The following is a 9,603-nucleotide window of genomic DNA, read 5'->3' as shown; positions in this document are numbered from 1 at the left end:
TCAAAGAGATCCAAGATAGGTACTGTGATGTCTTGGGAGACTCAGAGCCAAAGCAGGCAAAACCATATCCATTTGCTCCAAGGCTAGGTAGATCTTTCCTTACAAAGACTAGAAATAAGAGTAAGACAGGTAGAGAAAGAGGGAAGGTGATGGAGGGATCAGAGCTGCAGAGAACAGAGGAAGTTCAAGGAACCAAGAGAGATTCGAGATACAGAAGCATGGAGTCAGAGAGGGTAGTGGGGCTTAGATGAAGCTCATAAAGTAGGCTAGGTTAAGAAAGGCTTGGTAGGGGTGTCTGGGTGACTCAGTTGGTTAAGTGACTGCCTTTGGCTCAGGTCATGATCCCGGGGTCCTGGGATCGAACCCTACATCGGGCTCCTTGCTCAGTGGGGAGCCTGCTTCTCCCTCTGCCTCTGCCTGCCACTTCCCCTGCTTGTGCTCTCTCTCTCTCTGTCAAATAAATAAATAAAATCTTTAATAAAAAAAAGAAAGGAAAGAAAGAAAGGAAGGAAGAAAGAAAAGCTTGGTAGACCATGTGCTATGAATGGGATTGTGTGCCCCCAAGATTCATCTGTTGAAGCCCTAAACTCCAATGTAACTGTATTTGGAGATAGGGTCTTTTGTAGGTAATTAAGGTTAAATGAGATCCGAAGAATGGGCCCTTAATTTGATGGGGTTTGTATCCTTATAAAAGGAGGAGGAGATACAAGGGAGCTCTGTCTTCTCATGAGCACACAGAGAAAAGGCCATATGAGCACAAGGGGGATGGTGGCCACCTGCAAGTCAAAAGCAGAGGCCTCTGATCCATTTGTGGTTCATAAGAGTGACAATTGGGTGTTCATGCCATTGTGTGACATATGCCTTTCTCAAACCTTATTACAACCTTGGCATGTTACTGCCTGATGTGGGGAAAGAAAAGAAGCCTCAGAATTAAACCTACTTGCTGGCACCTTGATCTTGGACTTCCAGCCTTCAGAACTGTGAGAAATACATCTCTGTTGTTTAAGCCACCCAGTCCGTGGTATTTTGTTATGGTAGCCTAAGCTAATATACCATACTGGGAATTTTGAACTAAAAGCTCAATGAGGCTTTTTTTTTTTTTTTCTTAAGATTTATTTAGTTATTTGAGAGAGAGAGCATGAGCAGGAGGGAGAGAAGGAGATAGAATCTGAAGCAGACTCCACGCTGGCCGAGCCCAACATGGGGTTCAATCTCCTGACTCATGAGATCAGGACTTGAGCCAAAACCAAGAGTCTGATGCTTAACTGGCTGTGCTCCTCAATGAGGCTTTAAGCTGGGGATATACATGCTCACACTTAGGCCTGTGGAGGTTCACTCTGGCTGCAAAGTAGAGAAGGAATCTGAGCAGGACAAGACTAGAAGCAGAGAGATGAGGTCGGAGGTGAGTGTAGGCACCCAACCTGGAGACAATGGAGGCTGGAAACATGGTGGAGGGGAGTGGAGGAAAAGCAGACAGACTGGACAAACCTGTACAAGGTCAAATCATCAGGACTTGGGGATTAACAGAATAGAAAGAGCAGGGGGGCAGATTCCAAAGGCCCCTAAGATATAGGTAGAAAGAGGACTGGGCTGGGAGTCTCAAGATTGAGGCTCTAATCACAGATCTGCCACCAATAAATTACCCAGTGGCTTTGACCAAGTCACTTTATTGCCCTTCACTGCCTTAGTTTCCTCACGTTGCAGAAAGAGTTGGGGCCTATTGATCTTGCAGTTCCATCCAATTCTACTATCCTAGGATTCTATGAAGTAAATGCATTAACGAGGACAAATTAAAGCCATAGCATCATCTCCCTCAGGGCTAGTTTGGGGACCCTTCCCCTATGCTTTACTTAACACTATTGATCATATATACTTATAACTGATCATCAAGGACATATCAGAATCCTCCACTTACTTGTCTGTCTCCCTCAAAAGACTGAGGACTCCTTGGGGCAAGAACCAGGTATCCTGTACCTGGAACCAGGTCTCATATGGTGATTGATTCATTATATTTGTTAAAATTGATTATTTTAAAGTGCCAAGAGGACAGATACATGGTTATTGTCTTGGTGCAATGTGTTGTATGTTTTCTGTGTACGGAGCACTGGTGGATGCTGGTGTCCACAGAATAAACAAGCAAGTCATGGACCTTACGTCAAGTCAAGTAGCTTAGACAGACATTAAACAAATGAAGACAAAAATGATGGTTTATTTCTAGTTGTGGTAAGTGCTACAAGGAAAAGTACTGGGTACTGTGAGTGTGTAATAGAGAGACATAACTTGGGGGTAAAGGAAAGATTTCTCTGCAAGAATGATCTTTATGATTATACACATGGTGGATTTACTCACAGAATGAAGAGGGAAGAGAAGAAGAGGGGGAGCAGGAAGAGGGGAAAAGGAGAGAGAGAGTGACTTTTAGGTAGAAGGAATAATAAGCATGCACGAAGGCCTGAGGCAGGAAGGAGTTCTGGTGAGGAGAATACTAGAAGGAAGCCCACCAAAATGGTACTGTTAGTTAAAATCAGGTTGCAGAATGTTGGGTACTTTCAATTTTCTTTTGTATACATTTTTCATTTTACAGATTTTCTTTCTTTCTTTTTTTTTTTTTTTAGATTTTATTTATTTATTTGACAGAGAGAGAGACAGCAAGAGAGGGAACACAAGCAGGGGGAGTGGGGCAGGCTTCCCGCTGAGCAGGGAGCCCGATACGGGGCTCGATCCCAGGACCCTGGGATCATGACCTGAGCCAAAGGCAGACGCTTAATGACTGAGCCACCCAGGTGCCTCCATTTTACAGATTTTTTACAACAAACATGTATTGTTTAGATTATCAGAGGGGGAAAAACAACATTGTTAGTTTACACAAAATAATAAATGATGCAGAGACAATGGGTGTCATGGAGGAGAGAGCACATTCCAGAGGGATTGGTGACATAAGCAGTGAATAATTCCTATGTGGGAGAGAGCAATAAGCACATTGGTGGGGCTGGAACAAAGCAGCAAGGGTGACTCACAAATGATAGAGCTGAAGCCAGTCCGCCAAGGTCCATGAAGGTGAGGCCAAGGAGTTGGGGGTCAGATGAGAAGTGACAGGGAGCTACTTTCAGGGGGCTTGAGTAGGGAAAACACACCTTTTAGCAGAGGCAAGCAGGATGGGGAGAAACCAGAGGCATAAAGACCCCCTGTGTGGGCTCTGCAGAGCGGGTACAGGACACCAGGGACCTGGTAAGGGCGGTAGTCCTACAACACAGAGCCAGCTTTGGCCCTCTGTTACTTCCCAGGCATCGAGGGGTTGGGCTGCCCCATGCTTTCTGCCCCTACAGTGGAAGTAGAAACTGTGGTTTCCGAAGGTCCTTCCTGATCTGCAATCTCTGAGAAAGAAACTGCTAGCCCGAAGACATTTCTAAAGAGATAAAGTCAAAGATGGGTTTATGGGCGGAAAGGGTGGCAGGGCACAGGCAAGGTCTGGAAAATTGAGACCTGATGTAAGTTCTAAGATCTGATCCCACCCACTCCTGATCATGATAAGCACCCCCGCCACCCCCACTGGATCCTTTGCCAGAGTTTCCCCCTGAGGCTGTGAAGCATGTTTAGGGCTGGGATGTGAGTTGGGGATGGGGGCGGAAATTGGCTCCTCTCCCCTCTCTGAGCTGGACCCACAGGAACTGCCTCAGCTGCTTCCCTTCCAGCGGCCCGCTCTGCTCTCCTTATGCAGTTACCTGAGATCACCATCTAATTGCTCCACCTGAACGCTCCTTTTGGCATCTCCCTCTCACCTCGCACTCCCCTCATGGGTGCTGCCTTACTTCCTGCTAGCACAGAGGGATGAAAAGCAACTTCATCCTGGCCTTCCAGCCAGGAAGTTGAATGCAGCATTAGGGTCCCTGTCCTAGCCCTTGCCTGCTCTCCAAAGAGATACAAAATTATATTAAATCATCATATTAAATGGGTTTATCAAATGCAGAACCAATCGGTAAGTGGCTGAGGGATCTCTGTTGTTGACCCTGAGCAGTTGTGAGGATGGAGGAAGCAGGGGCACTGAAGAAACAGTCCCAGTCTCCACAAGTTTTATTTGCTCTTTGGAGGCATCCAGTTCTTAATAAAAGTAGCATCAACCCAGAAGCCCTGGGTCCATGTGACAGCAGAGCTCTTGCTGAGTCCTCTGGGCTGGCACACTTACCTCTCTAAGCCTCAGGTAGTTCCTTCCATTGCTATTATTATTGACGGTTGTTGAATAAAGGGGCCAGTCATAAGAAGTAAATGGAGAGCTTTGCAGAGTATAGCAGATGGCATTTTCCAAAGATGAGTGCCCCTCCCCTCCCTGCTCTTCTGTCATTTTGCAGACCCCAGGGTAAGGTCATATTCCCTCCCCTTGAGTCTGGCTAGGGCTGTGACTCCACTGACCAATGGGGTACAGGAAGAACAATGTAGATCATTAAAAAAGGTGAGGTCATAAAAAGAATACAGTTCATGCCTGCTTCTTTCTTTCAGTAACCCAGCCACCATGCAGGAAAAACCCAATCTAGACCACCAGGAGAGAAACTGAGGCCCTCAGTCAATAGCCAGCATCGACTGTCAGATATGTGAGTGAAGAATCCTGCAGATGATTCTGGGTCCCTGCTTTTGAGTCTTCCAGCGGCACCCCCAGACATCATGGAACAGAGACAAGCTGTGCTCTATCCAAATTCCTAACCCACAGAACCCATGAACATAACAAAGGGTGTCTCATGCTGCTAAGTCTTGGGGTAATCTGTTAGGCAACATTAGGTAACCAGAACATAGAGTAATCTTAGGACAAGCAAGAATGAGCACATATCAACTGAAGCAGGAAGTGCCCTAGAGGAGTTAAGAACCAGAATGGAATGGCATTAAGTATGGAAAGCATTACTAGCTCTCACCGCGTGGTTTCTAAGCCAGTTCTGCTGTGAAGTTGTTCCCTCACCAACAACTGAACTAACAAAAAATAAAAACAAAACATCTCAACTTTTTCTCCATGCTCATTCTTCTTCAATGTCTTCTTCCCTTGACTTCCAGTGATAATAGAAGTTCAACTACCACACTAACATACCTTTCTACTGATCTCTGCTTTGTTCTATTCATTAATTCCTCTTCTCCCACCTACCTTCCCTCTAGGGTAGAACCAACTTACTTTATAAAGGCTTACTCCCCTCTCGCTCTCCATGGCCCTCAAAGAGCTCATTCTTTCTTGCTGAAACTATCATCTGTGTGCCAGAGTCCCTCACTCCAGTCTCTGCATAGCTAGCTCTATTCTACATGAACTCCTATCTTGTAGCTCCCATTTCCCACTGGTCATATACCAATACCTTACTTCTTTGCCACCTCAAATCCAACACACCAAAAATGGGCCCATTGAAACAGATGCTGTCTGGGCCTCACGCAGATCCTTTTTAGCAGCTGGTTCACTCATGACTCACAAGCACGTGGTCTAATAACCACACATAGGTGTCCCCTTTTCTTTTCTTTTTTTTTAAAGATTTTATTTATTTATTTGAGAGAGAGAATGAGAGACAGAGAGCACGAGAGGGAAGAGGGTCAGAGGGAGAAGCAGACCCCCCACTGAGCAGGGAGCCCGATGCAGGACTCGATCCAGGGACTCCAGGATCATGACCTGGGCCGAAGGCAGCTGCTTAACCGACTGAGCCACCCAGGCGCCCAGGGTGTCCCCTTTTCTGATGAATTGCCCTGGACCAAAGGGGAGCCAAACTTTCCCCCCTTACACATACTTGGGGCAGACCTGGGTCAATGACTGCCTGATGTGGGGCTACAAAACTCCAGCCCCCTTGCCTCCAGCTGGATCCCACTCTTGTGCCATCTGTGCCAAGAGCCTCAGCCTCTTGCCCTTTGCCATCCCGTTTCCCTCACTCTCCTTCTCCTCCCTTAATCACTCCCTTGAACAGAAGTCCCGGGCCCGGTTCTGCTGCTAAGTGACCCAATCAAAATACCTATCAAGGCAGATTTGCTCTGTTTACCCTGTCAGTGCTGTGTCTTGGCCACCCCAGCCTGAAACTCCCTATCAGGCCAGACATCAATTTGAACACATTGTCTAGCAAATGCCTCTCAGATGGACTCCTACCTCACAGCTGGATTGTGAAATCAGTCTCCCCTCCACCCTGCCTGATGCTTCCTGTTTTTCCACCCTTCTTCTACACGTCTAGCATGTATGTGCCAGATTAAAATGTTTTAAATGCCTCCAATTGTACAGCTCCCCTACCCAAAAGTTCAATGCCTCCTGTTTCTAATGGTATCAGATAAAGATCCTTTTGTCTGTTTTCCTGGACCCTCACTGAGATCTGGCTTCCATCTTGTTTATTTAATCTCATTTTCAGTATTTCTAATTTTCTATTCCAGCCAACTCCTTTAGAGTTCCACAAACCACACACATTCCTATCACACCAGCAGGACTTTCCCCTGTCATCTATACTTTCCTGAGAGTGTAACTGGAACCCACGTGAGTTCACTCCTCGGTGAATCAGAAGCTGCACCAGGTTGTCCCACAAAGAAAACTTCATTTGCAGCAAATAAAGAGATCATGGGGAACAGCTTCCAAAGATATGACTCCCTGAGCAAGGGCGACGAGTTCCTTTTATTTAGGGTTGGAATGAATATTTAGATAGGGAAGCCTTGTCATCAAGTGTAGAGGCGGGCATAAGGCCATGCCCGAGCCTTAAGGAAACATGCCTATGCCTACATTGTATGTTATGTAAATGAGACTGAGGCTCCTCCTTGGGTGGAGGTTTCAGTATTATAATGAGGTAAACGTAATCGCAGGTCATTCCAGAGGTCATTCCATCATCCATCTGTGGGGGTGTGAGTTGGGGGTTAGGTTCAAACTGGTCTGGGTGGTCTGGGCCAGCAGGAGGTCCTGTCAGGGCAGTTGCTATTGCTCGAGGGCTGGTTTTGCTTTCCATTTGCCGGAGTTAAGAGATAAGCTGGAGGGGCGCTTGGGTGGTGCAGTTGGTTGAGCACCCCACTCTTAGTTTTAGCTTGGGTCATGATCTCAAGGTCATGAGATCAAGTCCCACATCGGGCTCCTTGCTACTTGGGTTTTTCTTTCTCCTTCTCCCTCTGCCCCTTCCCCTGCTTGCGCGTGCACTCTCTCTCTCTCTCAAAATAAATAAATCTTTTTTAAAAAGAAAGAGAGATAAGCTGGAAAGAAGAGCTCAAGGAAAAATGTGGGACAAATGTTGGTGAATATAAGCCAGTGGTCAGTGAAGGTCAAGTCCTGCATTCTAGCTAGTGACAGGAGGGATGGCCAACTGCCTCCCAGTATCCACTTGCTCCTTCTTCCCAGTTTCCAGCTGGGCACATGGCTGCCTGGAGCAAATAAACATGCTCAGGCCTCCCTTGCAGCTAGATATGGTTAAGTGACATCACCTCAACCTATTTCATATAAGCAGAAATGTTGTGCATTACTTCTGTCAATGGCCTTAGTAGAAAGGAGAGTGTGTTTCTTTGCCTTTCTCTTCCCTACTGGCTGTAATCTGGAGCTTGAGCAGTGTTAAGGAGGAAGAATTTCCTCTGTCTTGCAAGGTCCTTCTAGCTGGACTAAGAATCAAATTGACATGAGAAAGATTAACAGGAGAAAATAAAATTTGATAGCATATGAAATTCCAAAGACAATGAGGCAACATGGCACTTACATGAGCTTGGGAGAGTAGTAGTGTCTGAGGATACAAAGGAGTGAAAAACCATCAGCAGGAAGGTGAAAGGAGGTATTTAGAAAACAAAGGTCTCCCTATTTTGCAGATAAGTTTCTTAGGTAAAGAGGAATCTCTGTAAATAGCTCTCTTTGGGACAAAAGAGCGCTCTCTATACAATCAGGCCATGAGCGAGAGGTGAAGAGCTTCTCCTAATCGGCTGCATTTTGATTGCTTTTAACTCAAAATAATGTTCATGACAAACTGGTCTATCTTGGGGCGGCCAGCCCTTGGTCCCTACAACAGCCATCTTAGATCATCAAGTAAAAGTCATGTTTTGAGGATGGGGAGCCAACAAACTAGAGCTGCTAGCCAAGCCCAGACTACCTACCCAAATCTAGAGAATGAACTTATATGTAGTAAACTACTGTTGTTATTGTTGTTTTTACTCAGAGTTTAGTCTAAACCTAACTGACATTCAATCCTTCATGGTTCTACTCACATTTTGTGATGAAAGAAGTGGACGCAGTGGTGTACAGGTAAATGATTAACAACTACCTTGGGAGTAAGGTAGGGGGCAAGTCCTCATTTGCAATATTTCTAATTTCCATGGCGTAAATATTCCCATCAAGGTCAACTTCAAGCTACCAATGTAATGTCAATTGGCTCACAAAAACCCCCAAAATATAATGATTGGCTCTTGTGAGCTGGTATGAGCGGGTTCCTGCAAACCACTGGGGAAGAGTTGGGATGGCAATGACATTTAATGGACCTTGCTACGTGCTAGGCACTGTAATAGGCATTTTGCATACATTAGCTTCTTTAATCCTCCTACCCAACTCCTGAGGGGCAAGGCCAAATTTCTCCAACCATTAATACCTTTTGGGAAAAATTCCAATACAAATAGATTTTTATTTTTATTTTTTTAAAGATTTTATTTATTTATTTGACAGAGAGAGACACAGCGAGAGAGGGAACACAAGCAGAGGGAGTGGGAGAGGGAAAAGCAGGCTTCCCGCCGAGCAGGGAGCCTGATGCGGAGCTCTCGAGCGCAGGACCCTGGGATCATGACCTGAGCTGAAGGCAGACGCCTAACGACTGAGCCACCCAGGCGCCCCCAAATGGATTTTTAAAAAACATCTTTTCTATAACCTTGGAAGATATATTGGTCACTCTTATTATGGATAATTGGAAATGGAGGTTAGGAAGAGAAAATGGGGTATGGTGGATGTGTTCTGGGGTTTGATCATCCAATTTTGGTACATGTGCTGCCGAAGCGAGCACTGGGGTTTGATCATCCAGCACACACCCTCTCCTCCTCTGACAACAGTCACTGGATTCATTGGGGAATTACCTCTTTGTGGTCGGTGGTAATGACTGTCAGATAAGGTGTCCTTTCTTTCCCTAGCTCCTGCCTAAACTAGGCTAACCAGACTCTCTCTGCTGGGGCTTGGGATGATGAACATGAATGGGAGAGATGGAAAAATCTAATTGTTTCTCATTCGTTTCAGCAGGTGGCAAGGGCAAGAGTTGATTCCTGCCACTGAATCCCCTGGAGCTGCATTCATTGCCATGCCCCCTAAGCCTGGTTCTCTAGCCTTCCTTTGATTCTGTGAGCTATCCAGTATCTTCCCAATACTCAACTTTTCTGTTTAAGTTAGCCATAATGAGTTTCTGTGGCTTGAAACCAAAGAAATCCAAAGGAAGAAAGAAAGAAGCTTTAGAAAAAATTAAAGGAGCTGAGGCAAAGTGCACAGAACCTTAGAAAGACATTTCTAAATCACTACCAGCAGGAAGGTGGCCATGATTATATAAGGAGAACCGAGGCAAGCCCAGTCAGAATGCAGGGCAGGAGTTTTACATTCTACACGGCAGGAATTATGGGCAGAATTGACATTACATAACCCTGAGTGTTGAGTAGGCATTGGAGCTATACCACAGGATG

At 45.7% G+C, this 9,603-nt stretch overlaps 1 non-coding gene across 1 annotated transcript; it reads left to right on the top strand.

The window, feature by feature from the left end:
* Positions 1-802: 802 nt before the first annotated feature.
* Positions 803-905, top strand: LOC123838093 (small nucleolar RNA U13). Its single transcript, XR_006789427.1, has one exon. It is a non-coding gene; the product is annotated as a small nucleolar RNA U13 (small nucleolar RNA).
* Positions 906-9,603: the final 8,698 nt, after the last annotated feature.

Source organism: Mirounga angustirostris, unplaced genomic scaffold (genome assembly GCF_029215605.1).
Source record: "Mirounga angustirostris isolate CCGP_5_RB_7025 unplaced genomic scaffold, mMirAng1.0.hap1 SCAF_8, whole genome shotgun sequence".
Classification (NCBI taxonomy): Eukaryota; Metazoa; Chordata; class Mammalia; order Carnivora; family Phocidae; genus Mirounga; species Mirounga angustirostris.
The sequence above is the reverse complement of the archived record's forward strand: the minus strand, read 5'-3'. Positions and strand labels throughout refer to the sequence as shown.